General features: G+C 35.8%; 1 long non-coding RNA gene across 1 annotated transcript in view; it reads right to left on the reverse strand.

Moving 5' to 3' along the window:
- Positions 1 to 12827: 12827 nt before the first annotated feature.
- LOC139971066 (uncharacterized) overlaps positions 12828 to 20195 on the reverse strand; it is a 37905-nt gene continuing 30537 nt past the window's right edge. Inside the window, exon 4 of the long non-coding RNA XR_011794306.1 lies at positions 12828 to 12901. This is a non-coding gene — a long non-coding RNA (uncharacterized lncRNA). The remainder of the gene's footprint in view (positions 12902 to 20195) is intronic.

Genomic DNA, 20195 nt, shown 5'->3' on the forward strand with positions numbered 1-20195 from the left:
CACAATGTCAGCTGAATGGAACGTTTAGCGTATACGGCTCTTTTACTTGAAAATGAAGGACTTATTGGGTGTGTTTTAATTTCTTTTTAACTTTTAAATTAGCAACAGGGACAGGTTATGTTACCCCCTAAAGAGAATAAAATACATTATTTCTTAACCATTAGACAGACTTTTCTCAATATTTTTTTCCCGAAGTTCAGTCCATCTTCAGTGGGAGTAGATGGAGAATCCTTTTGTTGTGGACGTAATGTACCTCTCCTCATCACATATTTTAGTACGACACACTGTTTCCATTCAAGTTTAAAAGAATGATATTGTGATAGAAGAATGATATTGAAGAATGTTACTCGTGTTATAGAAAAACTGTTATCACAGATTTTTAAGTGACCTATTTACCTAAATGTATAAATTTTAACTAATGACTGAATGTTGTGAACTAATGTCTGAATGTTGTTAACTCATGTCTGAATGTTGTTATCTAATGCCCGCATGTTGTTAACTAATGTTGAGATGTTGCTATATATCCTCCGAATATTGTTAACTAATGGCTAAATGTTGTTTACTAATGTCTGAATGTTGGTAAATAATATTTGAATGTTGTTAACTAATGTCGACTTTTTTTTCTGATCTAAGCTCAGAGTGTTGTAAACTAATGACGAGATGTTGTTAACTAAAGTTGAGATGTTGGTAAATAATATTTGAATGTTGTTAACTAATGTCAACTTTTTTTTTCTGATCTAAGCTCAGAGTATTGTAAACTAATGACGAGATGTTGTTAACTAATGTCGAGATGTTGTTAACTAATGACGAGATGTTGTTAACTAATGTTGAGATGTTGCTATCTAATATCTGAATGTTGTCAGTTGTTATGTACAATACTCCAATTGATTAGCTATAACAAATATAATGCTAGATCCCTCCACCCCAACCCCCCCCCCCCCTCCCAATTTACCCGGCCTATCACGTAACTGAACAGTCACGTGACAACGCGTGTCATCTGCACTCAATGTTGTCTTAATAACAGTCTTCATCAGTGTTTGTTACAATACGCAGTGGTATTACTTTAACTTGTACGCATGATCAGTTGATAGGGTTGGTAGATTTGTAGCAGAAATTAAAACAATGTCCTAAATGTCATCGGTGACATAAACAATGTTTAAATCATACTAGTCCTCTAATCCATCTTTTTAATATGAAAATGACAAATTTTAGCGAGCGGGTGCATCCTGTTCTTTTTACAACTGAACATTGGTTGCTTAATAAACTTCAGTTTCCCGTGAGCTTCATGACTGTGCATATGCATCCGTCCTCTGTTTTTATTTCAAGTCATATTATTTTTTAATTGGATGTAAAGTTAATCACACAAGGTATGTTTGGGAAGTGGTTTGACGTGCTGGAGTGAGAGAGTGGTAAGGGGTGGGGGGTGAGGGGTTGGTACGGTAAAGAGTGATTTCAAACTAGGGTCCGCTAGCTATATATGATGTCTCATACTGTAAAGACCGTCTGTCAATATCTATGGTCTCGCTATACTACCGCAACTGTGTAGCTTTTATCGTCTCATGCTATATTATAACAATACAAGCTACAAACAACTTCAGCGCCGTCTTATGCATATTCCCATACTTTCGCTTTGCATAAATATTTTTCAACAATGTGAATAATCCAATCGACTCTTGTAAGTTTGTGGATTTAAATCGGAAGTGCTTGCTAATTTATATTTTAGTTTGAGTGAATTATGTACGTATGGTGTTAAAAAGGCCTCTACTTTGTCATACTTATATGTTTCATCTTCCAATGTTGTAGATGCCTGTAAGCGACGTGGACATTTACGTTTCTGCAATTGTAATACTGTCTTTATCGCAGCGTTTAGTTATTGCCCTGTGATTGGTTGACATTGAGAGGCAACATTGCCATTTATGAAGGTATACTCATACCACAATTAGGCTGGTGTTCATCCGCCTGAAAAATGATATGGTTTGTCGAGAAATTGTCCTAAGAGGACCTGCTGAACTGAATGAGTTTTTCGTGCTTCAGTCATCGGTATGTTTTTGTGCTTGTAATTAGGGAGTAAGCAATCCACGAAGCAACCGTTGATGTGCTTATGGAGTGGGTTTAAAGAGATTTTCTGGCGACAAAGAACGGGAGACATATTCCATACTGCTAATTTAAAACCCCATCTCAATATCTTGCTCCAACTCGAGATACTGTTGATTGAGAGACTGTGTAACCTATTTTGACTGGCTATAGCCTTCAACTACTCCAGGGGGTTGTTCGGGGTCTGTGATGTCATCTGGGCATATGTTCTTCAAAAGCTTTATTTAGGCTATTATCATCTTCTTGTTGATTTATCATTGAAACATGACATATTTTTAATGTTTGCGTCTCAGTCAAAGTTTTCTGCATAGCAAGAATGTCATCAAAAAATATCTTTATTTGTATAGAAATATTCTTTTCCTCCGGTGGATCAAAATGTTGAACAAATTTAAAAAAAGAAAGAAAAAAAAAGACATTTTCCGCTGAATTGCCCTGATGACATTAACCAAGTAATATTACAAAATATTAAAAAAAAAAATCGTATCTTCGCGATACAAACTACTATGAAGGTAGGTGTAGGCTTCCCTCACAGACGCAGAAACGATTCAGCAAGTTTGCGCGGAAATCAATTTCAGACAACAGAAAATTCTTTTCAGCAAAATCTTCCAACATATTCTACAGATTCCATTTACCGTTAGTGAAATGTAATCAAGTCTTCATTTTATCGAGGGTGGAGCTACTGTAACTGATGCTGTCACAAGTGTTTGCGGGAAAATACTTAAAATTTGCTAAGTAACCTATAAGAGAGGGTTTATTGGCATCTGCATTAATATACCGGCTTTAATATACAGAATATTAATCTAGTTTTATCCGTCTTAAAACATCATTTTTCATTGGGTTTTTTTTTGTGTACAGCAGTTCGCGTAATGTAATGAATTTTGCTTTTCAAGTGCGCGGGTGGTATTAAGCACGCAAAATCGCAATAAAACTGGAATTTCGACCATTAAACATGGATTGTTTGATCAACTTAACATTCTGTTTGCGGGAGAAGCGCCATGGAAACAGTCTTGTAAAACAGTTTAATTCTTCCATTCGTATGTATGTGGCTTTTTATTGCATACAAAAGTCTGACGTCATCAAAACTCGAGACGGCGGTCGTCTACCTCGTTATTAACATTGTTAAGCATCATACCAGATGGTATATCAAGAGAAAAATTTAGGCAAACAAACTACCGATAGGTGTGGTTACGTTTTCTTCGTAGAGTTTGGATTGCGGGAGGTTGGGGTCGCGGGTGGTTGGGATCGCGGGTGGAGGAAGGGATAATCACAATGAAAGACCGATCGTTTGCCAGGGTTTCCTAAAAACAAGACGCTGGCTGATAATATACTAAAGACATGCGAGGAGGGACAATACATAAAGAGACCAAACAAACAACCGATTACTTTTAACTGAAATGTATTCTCAACATCGAAATTGCTAACCAAACGTTTAACTTACATGGTTGGTACAGAAATTCTATTTTTCATAGACCCTATAGCAAAAGGCGAGGGGTTTGATAAAACTGTTTCTGTTAAGAAAATGAACCATATATACCATATAACAAACAGGATATATATATAGATAAACGGTTTTGCAATAAGACCACCCTACCCCACCCCTACCCTTCACCTTCCCCTCCCGTCCTCATATTACCCGCTTCATCCTACTCCCTCTCCCCATCATTCCTTACACGCTCTCACTCCTCTACCATGTATAGTTATGACCATTTGACAATTCAAGAAACTTCATAATTTACGAACTTTTTGAAGTCATTAGAAAGGAAATCTAACACTTGCTACATTTTTTTGCACCTCATCTTAAATTGAAACAAACGTTCTCTAATATATCAACAACACGTATGACTTCATGCTCCAGAATGTCGACTTGCACGTATCTTGCTCTCTGTACCAGTATCGGTTCGGCATTCGCGACGGCATCCATATTGCTCACTGTAGAGCTGTATAGATACCGGTATATGTCGAACTCGGTATCATTTCCCCCCCCCCCCCCACCCCCACATTTGAGTTAAAATGTTGAATTGGAAGCCACCCGACGTGTAAGTTGTAATCCATAAGCCCTTGCGGGTTTTCTCCCACACTTGTGGACGCTTTAGCGTCGTAAAAATAACTGCTGATTATTATTATTATTATTTTTTGAAAGAACAGAGTCCAAATTAATAATCGTTTTCAGAATTTATCGCTTCTATACAAGGAATACCATCGAAGAAAACTTAAGTTTTAAGTTTCATTACTAATAAATTAATAAGAATTTTCAAAAATTAAAACACAGAATGTCAATAATTATTTGAATCTCTGCTTGATTCTGAGTTATTGTCGAACTATAACATAAAATTATTTAGACGCATTCATTAGCATTGTTTTTGTCACCAAGTTACGTTCGTTTTTATTATTAGTATTATTTTTGTCTGGTCGTAGGTAGGCCTACTACAATTGTTTTTATTAAAGTTGTGACAAAGAATGCTATCAATCTTTTTTAAATATAATATTCTTACTCCTCAAATAAAGTAGATTGTGTTTATGGGAACCATTCAATCTTTCAATTTGTTTCTTTTTTTTTCGTCTAAAGGAATGATATATTTGTAAAGCTCTGGGTAAGACTCATACTGGATGGTAATTGTACTAAACCTTTAAAACAAAATAGAACGGTTCGATTTATTTTCCGTTGCTGAACATGTCGCAAGACGCCCACGTTTGCTCCCTGCCACTTGCAACTTCTCCGCCGCATTCCTGCATGCATTGTCTGATGCTGAAGCCATTTTTAGTATATTTTGCACAGAACATACAGTCCTTCAAACATCGTGTAGTCAATGCTCTATCAGCGCCTCTCTTCTCTATTAGATCGTCATCAAAGTCGAAAGTTGGTTTGCCAAGGACCACTCCAGCGAGAAGAATCGCACTCAAGAGACATACCAGAAAGGAATTCATCTAAAGGAACAAAACCAAGAAAAAAACAGAGAACAATTATATGATTTGATAATAGCATGATGATAGCATGATAACAGCATGATAATAGCATGATAACAGCATGATGATAGCATGATAATAGCATGATAATAGCATGATAATAGCATGATAATAGCATGATGATAGCATCTATCAATCAGGCGAGGATCCAGAGGGTGCATGAGGGAATGTAGCACCTACCCTTTTTCAACTTGACACAAAACTTCAAAAGTATTTTTTTTACTAATTTATTTCTTTTTTTCTGGGGAAACTAGTTCAGACCCCCCCCCCCACACCTACTGCTCCCCTACATTGAGAGTCGGTTTCGACGACCATGGGGCCATGAATCCCCTTTTTTTATAATCCTGGATCCGCCCCTGATAATTTCCTCTAGATTTTAGAGACTCTTTACCGCAGACTATTTAGATAGTGGTTGTTCCCTCTTCTACGCGTATTTATGATACAGCGACAGTGGGTGGGGTGGGGTAGGGGGTGGGGGGTGAACAATCCATTAAAGCAGCAATCCTCATACTTTTAAAGTTTTAACCCCACGACCCAGGATCTTCTATGAGGACCGAGGCGAGACCCACCAGGCCCCCTTGCAACCCGTATAGAATCGATGCTTAACATACTAAATGAAAGCTATAGCTTTGACTATGTATACTTGATGTAAAATCGGAATCTTAATCGATCACCGCCGGCTAGCTTGAAAGACTAAAGATAAAGATGTCGATGGCTGAAACACCCTCTCGACCCAACGACAATATTCGCGACCCAATTATTGGGACGCGCCCGTAGTCTGCGGCACGTCACCACATTGGAAAGCTCAGTACTCAACGCAAGAGGTGACATCCCTATGTTCCGACGTCTCTATGTTCCGACGTCTCTATGTTCCGACAAAAAGAACAAATTCGGAGCAATTTTTTTTTATCCAAAAATTTCTTTCTACCAAGAAAACTAGTTTTGTAACCCCAATTTTTTAGGACCAATTTTTTTGGGGGACTCAAATTTTTTGGACCTAAACTTTTTCGGACCCAATGTTTTTGGGGGACTCAATTTTTTTGGACCCCCATTTTTTCGGACCAAATTTTTGTTGGGGTACTTAATTTTGGTCCCAAAAAATTTTGGTCCAAAATAAATTTTGGTCCGAACAAATTTGGTCAGAAAACATGTTGGTCACAAAAAATGTTGGTTCCAAAAAAATTGGGTCCAAAAAATTATTAGTCCAAAAAAATCTTGGTCCCAAAAAATTCGGATCGAAAAAATCTTGCTCAAAAAAAATATGAGTCCGAATATATTGTCGGAACATAGAGACGTCGGAACATAGAGACGTCGGAACATAGAGACGTCGGAACATAGAGACGTCGGAACATTGAGACGTCGGAACATAGAGACGTCGGAACATAGAGACGTCGGAACATAGAGACGTCGGAACATAGAGATGTAACCACGCAAGAATCTCGCAGACGACTCACCGGGCTGTATTAGTACTGCTACATCACCGGGAGAGGGAAGACGTGTGGGGAGGTGTTTCTCACCTTCGTCGCCCCCCCCCCCCCGAACTTCACTGATCTAACCTATACACAATCGCCATGTAAGAACTTTGTCCTGTCGTATTTTTACTTTCATCAAAAGAAAAGTACTTTGCAAGTGAGCAAATCTACATCGCGACAACGGAAATCAACGTGAGATTAAAAGTCTTAAGAACCAAAGGTACGAACGGACACATAATCTGGGTCATCAGGCAGTAAATTGTAATTGCGCCCTCTGTTACAAACGGATTAACCACCGTATTTGTGAATATTTTGAAGGTCATCATTTCTTCTTTTGGATTTTGCCAAATAAATATAGACAGTTGCAAAGCAATAACTTTGTGTTGAGACTATAGCCTTGTGGCTGAAATGACCTACGGCTCTGTGCTTTGATATGAAGCGACCGTTCTAATCTGTTTGTTATTAAAATAACTCAACTGATTGAAATTATGGGAAACATTCACTGTTTCCTTCTGTCCCCTTTGTATAACTCAAACAAAGATGGACGGATAGAAGTCTGTGATCAATGTTTCAGTAAGTCCTGGAATATGCAGGAAGTTGATGGCTCCAAGATTTGCAGTTTCGTAGCACCCACCATGGCATTTTCGATCCTGTGGATAACACCTGGTTGAAGACATGGTGCATTTAATTTTGGAAGAGGGGAGGAAAGGGGGGGGGGGGGAGAGAGTAGGTGTCATATTCTTCGACGCCACTGAACGAAGTTGTATTTTGCAGCGGCATGTTGAGACTGGTTGTAACTTTACACTGTTAAAAATGGTATACAAATGTTAACTATGTGGTTTTCGACACATATAAATGAATTTTCTGCCGAATTATTTAAAGAATAAAAGCGCCTTTAAAAAAAAAAAAAAAAACCAGAAAAATGCTGAGAGAATGGTCGGGGAAAGGAGATACGGTGGTTTGGTGGGTGAGTCCCTTGTTTTCAATTTATTCCATTTTATGAATGCCTTGACTGTATATCATAAAAGATATACTGCACAAGGTCTTGTTTTTCGCTATAATTTAGTGTTGCTTTTAGCGGTTGCAATTCTTGTACTTGTAAAACTGTCAAAATTAATCCACGTTTACATCATCTTATCCGTCAAAATGTATTAAGCCTACCTCATATCTATAGTGCTTAAAGAAAAAGCTTTCCAATTCGGATTGGACAATTTATGAGTCGTCTTATATGAGGATAAATATTTCAGATAAATAAACGCTGACTTTAGAATATCTAACAGACATTTATCTTCTTCTTCTTCTGAACAACCGATTCTAGATTGTGTCAAATGAGCAATTTCGGGTAACATTATAGGCCGAGAGGCTACGCTCCACGCTGTAATCCCTACATATATATTATATCGTAGTTTTATTATAAATTTATGAAACGACGGATTTTTTTAAAACTCAGTAAGGAAACTTTATATGCCAATATATGTCCTCCTGAAATAAATAACAAGCTGTTGCAATGTCAAAAAAATAATTCCTTTAATAGAAGGGTGGACTACTTTCAAATATTAGCTGTAAACAATAACCAGCTGCTATAACTTTCAAAGAACAACACTGAATTGAAAAGCACAACACTGAATTGAAAAGCACAACACTGAATTGAAACGCACAACACTGAATTGAAAAGCACAACACTGAACTGAAAAGCACACCACTGAATTGAAACGCACAACACTGAATTGAAACGCACAACACTGAATTGTAAAGCACACCACTGAATTAAAAAGCACAACACTGAATTGAAAAGCACACCACTGAATTCAAAAGCACAACACTGAATTGAAAAGCACAACACTGAATTTGAAAAGCACAACACTGGATTGAAAAGCACAACACTGAATTGAAACGCACGACGCTGAATTTGAAGAGTGTATGATCTGGTAGTATATTACATTGTGCAAGTATAACGTCAGCTTTTATATTGATTATTTTTTTAATTATTTGAATTGCAACGGCAGATGGATTTGGCACCATGAAGCATGTGTGTAAATTTACAGGGGGGGGGGGGGTGGAGGGAGGTATGCACTTCGAACCCTTCCCTTTCCATCAAATTTTGTGGTTTGGAGTCGTTATTAAAAGTAATAAAAGACCTATTCCCCGTTGGATCGCTATTAATGTGTTTTATTAACTAACCTTTATATCACCAAACATGAACAAGCACATCGGTAAAGGTTTTTTCCCCTTCCTCAAAACACGTTGCCGTAGCTTTAAAAGCCGTCTGGCGGGGAGTATAATACTTAAATGTGGTCGACATCCCCCTGCAGTACTTAAACCCATCCATAAGGGAAGAGGGTGGGAGAGGGGCGGATACTTATAACTATGGGAACCGAGCACATCATGCAATGGCGTATATAGGCTACATCAAATATTGCCTTTAGTTTATGTTGGATTTCGTGTATATAAAGATTATATGTGAAAAGGAGTCTTATGATGGGAAAGAACCTTGAATGCCATGTTCCTCGAGGATACTTGTGTAGACGGTTTTATGTGGGGTGGTGGGTGGGGGTGGGGTAACACAAGGTTGCACACACGGGGTGCAGACTTTGGGCTTATAGTCAATATGATATGTATGTTAGAGACGAGGTACCACCGTTAATCCGTCACTGAGATTTCAGTTAAAAGGCTTGGATGTTGGTTATAAGCTGCATAACATAGCATGGATACTATACAATTAGATACAACCCCTTATATGTTACATCACCAAAGAAATTATTTTAACGTTCCTTAGATTCTACAATTCTTTTTAACATTTGTATGTAAAACAAGAAAAGAGTTAATTCATCGTTTCCCTAATGGTTTGTTTGTCAATGGAAGTTTACTCCCTTTGGGAATAAGTATACAAAGGAAATACATCTAACCTTTAAAAAAAAGGCCTTGAAGTTTAATGGGATTGAAGACTATCGCTATAACGTAGCTTGTAAGACCTTCATTCGCAAAACAATGCCATTGGCTAGTTTTTAGCCACTGGCAATCCTATTAGTTTCATTCTTAGTTTTAACTTCCGTATTTCTACTTTCTATATATACTTGGTTATTTGTTTATTCATTTCCTAACACCATCTTCGAGTATTTGAACTTTTGATTCATAAAGTACATTTACAATCAAATCACAGTTTATTCAGTACTTTTCAGACAAGAAATGAAATAAAATGCAAAAAAAAAAAATGGAAAGAAAAAGAATAATAATAATACGTAACTTTCTTTTCTATTGGTTGATTCTGAATTGCGAAACAAACTATGAAGTTGGATTCCATATCAAATAGAATTTTAATATTTTAATAATTTTAATAAATTTTCCTTTGTTTGTACAATAATGTGGATAATCATGTTTTATGCATACCGTATTATGTATTTTACAGAAACGTCATATTTCATATTTCATCCAGAAACATCCCCACCCATCATTCATTATACGTCTGTTTTAGAGATATAAATTATGTCACGCATCAAATGAAAATTTTCATATCAAACTAAATGATTTATTTCATAACATAATGAAAATCACTTCCATATGTTTGTGGTTCATTGACATATCCAGGGTTAATAAGAACTGGAGTTCTTAAGTTATACGCGTTTCCATCAATTCTGTTCCGGTAAATTTATAAAATTTATTAAATTATAAGAAAGAAGGTAATAAATGGGGGAAATCGTCATTTTGGATTTTAAAAGCTGGAGCGCTAAATCATCTACGATGCGAGAGAGGCTAGCCGGGGCTGACTCTATCAAGTACCAGTTTTCAGGAGTATAGGCCCATATTTATATCGATTCCAGTTGAGACCGAAATGCGATATTTCAACTTAAACAATTGTCAAAAACATGGTAGAATGATTGAAAATATCTGCAAATCACCTTAAAGATAAAAGGCTTAATCGGCAGGAATGAGTTAATGTATGTGCAGCCAATGATAAGATTAAAATTGTTACCTACATTGGTTAAAGTTTACACTTTGTATGTATTTATGTATTTTAGATCCTCCTGCAAGCAGGAACTCGCGTAGAAGCCCCATTGGCTTATCAAAGCCGCAAGCTGACCGAAGTCAGTCTCTTAGATTCATATTGAACGTCCATTATGAATTGTCAATTGTCAACAACTGTGTAACTGGACGACAAACATTAATCTTGGAGTGACTCGAACTCGGGACCTTATGATTGTAAGGCAGCGAGCTAACACTCCTAACCACCGAGCCTACACACCTAACACTACTTTACACAGATCACTTTCTGTAATGATGCACCGAAGAAGTGCTAGTTATGCTTCATAGATACCATATACGTTACTCTTCAATGGTCTTCTATATGTGCATGTTAAATACATTAAATATGTCGTGTATGACAGCCTGATTGATGACAACCATATTAACCTTTTCTTTGTTATAGATATATTGTAAACATGACAAGCCTTTAATTTCTTTCTCGTTCACTATCAATATCGCCAAGAAATGTAAGGAGGCTTACGATCCTAATTTGATTCACAGTCCCCCCCCCTACCCCCCCCCCAGGAATGTTCCAATGTAATAAATACATATCAACATCTGATTATAAGAAAAAACGGAATGGAGAAAAGATTATAAAACGATTAACACGATCGCAAATAAAGTGTGATGGAACCCTTAAGAGACAAGCGAATCATGTTGACTTTGCTATAAACCGACTCTCTCACTTCTCTTAATCTTGGTTTTCGCTTCTGATTGGAAGAAAATGCAGTCACTACGAGGGAGCTGGAAGGTTCCCATCAGCACAAATGTAGTGTAATTAAGCCCTTAGGAGACAAGAGAGTGTTTTCTTTTCTATATACCCCATTCTAACTTATATGTTCATCTTTGTTTATTGTTTGTTTAATCATATTCACAAATACAATACTCAACCTATCCGCATTACCTAATCATTACATATCCACTTTACATAACGTAAATTCTTTGAGTTTTGAAAATAATCATATAGTCAAGTGTATGTTTCAAGAAGCTTATGTCGTTATTTAAGAGTTAAAGAAAAAATGACATTTAAGGAATCTGAAGTGGGTAGTTATAAGTTTTTTAAGTTGATATTTAAGAAGACGATGAGGGATATGCAGAGCAAGATATTTTGAATGTTAAATATGATGTTAAAGTACATAATCAAGAAAATTTAAAAGAATTTTAACTTGATTTAAGCTTAAACGGTTTACTTATTTATCTATCACTTCTACATTTCAATTAAGAAACTTCTCTTTCAAAGTTTCACAAATTGTTTTGGTATAAGGTCTACCAACTTTAATTAAATATGAACACAGATTTTGGTAACGAAAGCAATACTTATAGTCACTCTGAAAAACAGCTTCGATTGCCAATAATTACAAATTAATCACTTCTTTTTCATTAAACCACTACAGTTCTTATCACGTCTATATTGCCAAGTAGCAACAACAGCAAAATTTAATGCTTTTGGACACGTCCTTGCTGAGCAAAATGCAATAAAACATTCAATTTAAAATTTAAAAGATAATATAAAGAATATTAAATATATATAATATATTTCATAGTATACAAATAATGAATGGTTATGAGTGCAATAGTGCAAATATTTCATGAGTTGAAAGATGGAATGTTCCATTCAGCGAGGCGCAGCCGAGTTGAATGGAACAAATTACATCTTTCAAAGAATGGAAACCATTCATTATTTGTTTCATACAACACCTTCAAATTTGGATATAATTGGATGTAAAATGCACTCATGCAACAGATTGTTTTGAACAGACAGGTTTCTCTGCTCTCTTACCATTGTAAAAGTGCTATCAAAAAAGTACAACACATGGTTCTATTTCATAGAGTGCAATAGAGCGGATTTTGCATGCAATCGACGAGCAATTGACCAATCAAATGGCCGGAATATAATTAGGTGTTGTATAATAGCCTTTATGATATTATCAACACTTTCTATAAGCTACCTGAAAGATGAAACCTTTGACTCAAGTATTGACTTTCATTTCAATACTACTTATCAAGATAATATATTATCGGTTATTTTTTAATTACCAAATTATTACTCACCTTCTTCGTAAAAGGTCGTTTTCCTCAATAAACTTAAAATAGTTGTTAAAATGTGGATTGGTAAATCTTATAGCGTTCTGAAACATTTTCAAATTAACCATAACCGGAGGCCATATGTTAGTCCTTCTTGATACCACCACAGCCCCCCCCCTCCCCCAGCCTGAAAAAACCTCACCCAACCAACAACCCTCAAAATGTTTTAAAAAAAAGCGAGTAAGGCTTACCTTTGTTATTATTTGCTTCAGTTACTTTTGCTTTTTTGTTTTTCAGTTGTGATCTTCTTAGAGGCTGTCGCCGATCTGTAAGAAAGAAGCAATTTCAGTGTAAGAAATAGTACAGACAGTGTCGCTCAAAACTGATGACGTCACGTCTAATATGCTGACGTCATCCTAAATGGACGGAAGTGAGTGGCTGATTAAAGCATGCGCATAGTCTTCGAACTACAGAATCGCGTCCATGACATGATAACTATTCATCAAATTAAAATCAAATTCCGTCTACTCCAGAAAAAGGAAATCAAATAAAGTTTTAAATAGAAATAGTAAGGAATCACAACTTAAAATGTAAGCAGGTAAGAACTTAATCCATGTGTATAGTATACAGCCTTAAACAAAGGTTTAAAGAGTCGGAAGATTATCACACAACGGCTTTTAGTTTCCATATTGGATAAAACGATCAGCTCGGTCATAGGGTGAGACTTTCAAAAGATATTTTCACATTTTTGCATTACTGCAAAGAGAGTTTTATCTCAAACTGAAGTGGATGTTTACTATAAACTTATAAATATTCTTTCTAGGCTTTTCAAAAATAATTTCTTCCATACAGCTTCGTTGACTTCACGTAAAAGATTATACTTGTTAAGACAGAAACTTCTAGAACAAGAATATTTGAAAACAAAACTGTTAATATTACTACTTATCCTAATCAGTTAGAAAGTATAACATACATGCAGGGAACATCATAAACTATAAGAGCTAACATAGGGGTGGGGGGTTGTGTGGGTGGAGGCGGAGTGTACGTTTTCTCTTGTATCAAATGGAAAATTTGAACCAGTATATATACGAACAAAATTGTGATAATATAGCGACATATAACCCACAAAGTCAACATTTCATTGCTACTCAATTATCTTTTCACTTAAATTATAAAAAAACAACTTTAAGCTGTCTCACATCATGCATTATTGTTCGGTGTTTCGGTTTAATAACGTCATCATATTTGCGCGATTGACTTAAACTCTGATTACGGTTATAAAACATTTGCTTCGTCGTATTGAACTCGCGATGCGCTAAGCATTGATATTACTGTCCTTTTTATGCAAGTGCGTATAAATTTAGGTTATACCGCAGTTACATATATTCCCAACACTGTACAATGAGAGGGCTTTATATTGTATGTACTGTAATGTTATTAATACCGCGGTAACAGGCAGGCGCGTAGCCAGGAATTTTCCCCCTCCCCCCCCCCCCCTTGGCTACGCGCCTGGTTACAGGTACAACAAATTCTTTCAAAATATAATGACACAGATTACCATCTTTAAGAGAACTACCCCCTCATTTTGAACCCCTGTACTATATGTACCGCCTGTAGTCAGAAACATGCAGAAACATTGCCCTCAAAACGTTGTTATTGAATGAATTAAACGGCCATCTTTAGTTTACTACATGTATAAAACTAGAGGTCTGCTTATAATAAACGGTTGAAAATTTCTTAGAATAAAGATTTCCGTTTCGGTGCCGTGGTATATAGGAAAACTAGAGAAACCAAAAAGCGTCGAATTTCAGGTGGTTCGTGATCCTATCTACACTTCCATTTTATGACACGTGCAAACTGTTACTCTGTGTTTTGTTCATATGTGAGACAATTTATATCAAGTGGCACAACAGTATAGCCGTAAACCTTTCAAATGTTTACAGATGAGAAAGAGGTTACATTATCAGATACCATTTCAGCATATTTTGATGAAGAGATGAAAGATTTCTCTCCAAGCTATAATGTCTCTCTCCGAGGTCCTCAGCATCACCGAGTTAAAACCTGGTTAAGGCGTTAAATAAGAATTGTAAACATCTATGCATCTCCTCTGATGGTCAACTTTCCCTATCTGTCAGTAACTATAACAAACCACAGATTTTAGTTGTATAATCGTTAGCCAGGAATTTACCCTTGGTATAACTATTTATGTAGCTCAAGTTGCTCTGGAATCCGTGATGATGGCTCAATTAATCATGCTCCTTAATAAACAAGAAAAAAAGGGGAGTTATGTAGCGTCATGTTTGTTTAAAATATTGGGGCACTTCTAAAGTTTCACGACTGGTAAGATTATCACCTCTAATATCACGAAGAAATTGCAAAGAATATAGGGGTGAAAAGATCCATGAAAGATTTCTCGTCATATTACTATTAGCGTTCTGTAGTAGAACAGGTTTTACTGTGCACATATGACATTATACAGTGCATTTAGTCGATACCATTTTGTTTGTAATAAAAATCCGTGGTGATGATAAACATTGAAAGGTCTCTTTAAAATTTACTTTTATTTCTCATCTACTCTTTAAGTGACATTTGCCTATCTATGTTATAAAACAATTCTTTTGCTTATCCTAGACTCCTATAGAATTTTCAATAAGTACGTGAGGCGTCGGCCGTCTTGATGGCATTCGGCGTATTAACACATGGTGGTCATCGGTGGCTCTTCTGTGACGTCACCTGTGACGTCTGACGTTCTGTGACGTCCGACGTTTTGTGTTGACGTTGCTTACGGAATTGTATGTTTGATTGGTTGCAGCATTGTATGCGGTTTCATAAATACTGACCCGAAAGCTTACCCCAACTTTTTGCTTTATTTTCTGTGGGAGGGGATGGGGGAGGAGAAGGCGGGGAGGAAGAATGAACTGTTGAAATTCAATTGTAGAAAAACGGCATAAGTAAATTACATTACAAATCGTTGTAAAACGACATATATATATATGTTGTGAACAACCCGAGCACCTTTTCACGTTTTCCTTTATACTTGTTTTCTGTTTATTTAAATAAATACCACACCCGTTCATATAGCATATTGGCTAAACAATCATATTGTAACTTAGAGCAGAGAAACTTTAGTCAAGAACATTTCAACTATTGACGACCATGCATAAATATATTATTTCATATATCATAATAAAACATAATGATAATAATAAAAACAATCAAAAATATAGAAGAAGCTATTTGTTCCTTTGTTAACTCAAAAGGTCACTTCTAAAAAAAACAGCCACAAATATGGATAGGCCACGACAATTAACAAAAAAAAATCAGCTCTAAATATGACTAAAGTTATGACTTAGGAAAGCAATTCGTATGAGATGAACTGTGTTATAATTTGATCCTCTAGAGATATTACTGCGGACTGCCTATCAAGGACGCGAAGGCTTGTATATTTAAGTTAATCTTCTAATGGAAAAGCAATTAGCAGTAATCGTATGGGATTGCTTTTCATCCGTAAGTACTATTTGGCTAATATTGTGAAGTCCTTCGCAAACTGTTTCTTTAATTATATTTCTATCATAGCTGATTAGGCTTGTTCATATCACTCACTGTATTGAAGCGATTTATCCTTTGTCTACTCTTGTGATAGACGTAAAAGGTAATATCAATTAGGGTAATTGAACAGGTCTTTGGGGTTGAACTACTCTAGACCTTTTACAGGTGATTACAGGTACACCATCACGGTATGTATATATATATATATATATATATATATATATATATATATATATAAACACAAAGTATAAGACACAAAGTCCAAACATCTCGACCACAGTGATTCTACTGGTGTGTGAATGCGTATAGACTGGTTTTGTATAACTGTTAATGAGGGCGTATGATACCCAAGTGTTATGGTTGTACAGAGTGCACACCTGGTGCTTTGAATCTGACAATTTGCACAGCAATATATGAAATTGAACAAGCAAGCAAATATCAGGAGGGTGGTATACGGAGGAGAAAGGGAGGCTCATGTTATCTTTTCTACGTCCCATATAATTGTAGATCGCCTCTTATCATCTAAAACAAAGAATAGGACCCACAGACCGGAGTTGCTATATACATGATGGCGTTAGCCTTCCTCCCACACGATCATATGATTTTTCTCGAGCACAAACAACGGCCATGACTGAAGTAAAACCTTCTTCTTGGATATCGGAAGGTGTTAGTTTTTAAACAAAGTAACGCGTGAATCTATCGTCGAATCCTGCAGCATGAAATTGCTAAATTGCAAGAACGCGTCAGAATGCCCGGAAATCACACGCACGTTAAAGGCATTCAGTTTCGCTTAATGCCCACAATTTGATATGACTTTATACACATAACAATAAGTTATTTATATCTTTGATGAATTCGTAAGCAATAATCAAATATTTTACTCTTCTTAAGTTTTTGTCGAGTTTGTTCACTTTGGCAGACTTAATGCGGTTCATTCATGTATCGACTGGCGCATATGGCTTATACAGCAATTTCATAAAATCATTTTTAAAAAATGGAATACTTCACTCAACATTAATCTCTTGCCTTCCTATACATAAGTTGTTGACTGTGAATCTCCAGTGGGTTAGGGTACATAGTGCTATCACTTATATGTTTTAGATTTTATATATTCTTCATATCTATAAGATTTTTTTTTAGCTAAATGGCTTTAAATATTCATCGCTCCTAGGGAATAGGATGCAGAATGGTATTTTTCTTTAGCCTTTAGTGAATTTACAGGTCCCTGGTGGTTTAATTCCTTTTAAACGATTTTTTTTGCGTGACAACCATGACTTGTCGTACGATTTTATCTGGTGTCTGTGGAGAACATCTGAATATCAATGTTCGTTCGGCATGGCTTGAATGTGATTAATAATGCTTTCGAGAGAGATATCGCCGTCGAACACAATTATTATTATTTCCATGTGTTTGTATCTATTTTTTCATTTTGCTTTGGTTATTATCTTTATCGTAGTTTTATATTTTATATCTATTTTCGTTTTTCTTGGGTCTTTTTTGTTTTTTTGGTGATGTTGTTAAATCTGCCTTTTTACCCTTTCTTGGAACAACAAATGTTCGTTTGAAAGAAAATGTTCGACGTTGCCTGTATTTGTTCAAGTTCAATCAGTTGTGAGAAGCCATAAAGATAATCGATAAAGTCTTTTAATATATTCCAAAACACGGACCAAGCCTGATAAAATTTTCGATAAGACAAAACATTTCATAGGCTATATATTTGATCAGCATTGCAAGGGGATGTCTTAAACCAATAACGTGATATGCATGTCGGTTTTCAATCAACATTCTTGCGTCGAAGCTCCAGCTAAAATTTTACATTTCACATTCTCGGCTGGTAGCAGATTCATGTATACGGAACATTTTCCAATTTAGTAATTTCAAAGAGAGAACATTTAATTTTTGAGTGACCCCATAATGATTAATCCTTCCACGGCCAATGAATTCAATCTTGTCCTAAGAGTGAATTCTAGGCAAGTTTGGTTACCATAGAGGGAAAGTAACCAGTGACAAGGGAGCTAAAACTGGCAGAAAGTCACTCTTTCGTTACAAGAGTGAATTTCGCTCCTGTAAAAAAAAAACGTCATCATATTCGACGATCCTAAAAGATTGGAATTTTCACTCTTTGGAAAGAAAGAGTTTTTGGTTACAGCCGGGATTGTTTGGTCTGCTTTATACGGTAATCTCTTCAGTTTGTTATAAAAATGTTTGGTTTAATAGGTTACATTTGTTTTACTATCAACGCACAAAATAGCGAACAATCTGATAACTTAAGATGATTTATTTCCTGTTGACATGTGCTCTTTTTGCATGAGTCATGAGATACCGCTTTTGAGCTCTCATAGACCGTCATGAAGAAAAATAATATCTATGATTCACAAGATAGAGAACGGGTTTTAGACCATAGTCAACATTGGGAAAATTAACCACAGTGTCTGGGTAACGTGGGGGCATATTTGGCACCGAGGTTGTCCACAACGGAAATTACCTGCGGAGATGAAAACTGTGCAAGGAAGTCTGGAGGAAGTGAATAGAAATCTAACAATTGGGGGGGGGGGGGGTTGAAGTAAAGCGCATGGGGGAACCCTAAACGATATCCCTACAGACTAATCGTCTTTGGATGAATCAAAATCATGCATGTTTGATAGAGATCATAGGATTTGATGGTGAGATGTAATTAGTCACAAACGGAATGCGATTTTTGACTTTTTATATATGCTTATATATATATATACTTATATATATATATGCTTATATATATATGTGTATATATATATGCTTATATATATATATGTGTATATATATATATATATATATATTTACTACTTTCGTTAAAAGAAATTTAAAATTGCACTTTTGGGCGTTTGGAATTGTTCTACACGAGTTAATGCGTGAACAGATTCTACTACACGAGATGGACTTTCCTCAATCCGTCAAGAGAGAGATGGAGGGAGATAGAGAGAGTACAGAAGTCCAATTCTTCATATCTTATGCAACTACAGAATTTACAGAATACTAAATCAAACTTAATATCTTGCCTCAGGTGGTGAAGTTGCCGCAATTGAGTGGTCAAATCTTAAAGTCTGTCTCAACTGATTTCTTTTAATATAGAATATATATTCGCCAACACGACTGAACAAATACACCCATAATATGGCGGCGAAAATTGTATTGAGGTCGAGTTTAATAAAGCCATTCAATTCAACCAGGTTAAAATGAGCAGGTGCTAAATTATAATAATAAAAAAAAGACAGCTAAGAGGAGTCTTGTATCATGAAAATTAAAATATAGATAAATAATTCAGTAATATTGGATGGCGAAATCTTGGAAATCTTATTTTATAAAAAAAATGATTCATAAGTATTTTGAATTGATCAGTCATGAACAGGTGTACTTTTCTTTACTATGTAATGAAAACAGTTATGCTAATTTAAAGAACGTGGTAACAGATCAAATTCTGGCGAACCTAATCATTATTACTTAACAGTATGGTTACTTAATTCACGATGAAGGCTTATTTTAAATTACGCAGATAAAGAGAAACCAAATCGTGGTTTAGAATAGAAAACAAGCACATATACGTAATTGTTGACGTCACAGTCGTCCGCAGGTGGGGAGGTGAAAGGAAACTTTATTACTTCTTTATTACATCTGTTATCTATCACAGGTAGAATTTATTCCTACTCAGAATTTTCACTCAAAATATTAAAATGGTTGTTATAGCCCTGATTCGTAAATGCAAACTAGATGAGGCTAAATTGTAACCGTGGCAATGCGTAAACATGTAGGCCGAGATAAAAGCCGTCTTCTGTCAAAGGATTCTTGATCTATCTATCTATCTATCTATCTATCTATCTATCTATCTATCTATCTATCTATCTATCTATCTATCTATCTATCTATCTATCTATCTATCTATCTATCTATCTATCTATCTATCTATCTATCTATCTATCTATCTATCTATCTATCTATCTATCTATCTATCTATCTATCTATCTATCTATCTATCTATCTATCTATCTATCTATCTATCTATCTATCTATCTATCTATCTATCTATCTATCTATCTA

Source organism: Apostichopus japonicus, chromosome 8, assembly GCF_037975245.1.
Source record: "Apostichopus japonicus isolate 1M-3 chromosome 8, ASM3797524v1, whole genome shotgun sequence".
NCBI lineage: Eukaryota > Metazoa > Echinodermata > Holothuroidea > Aspidochirotida > Stichopodidae > Apostichopus > Apostichopus japonicus.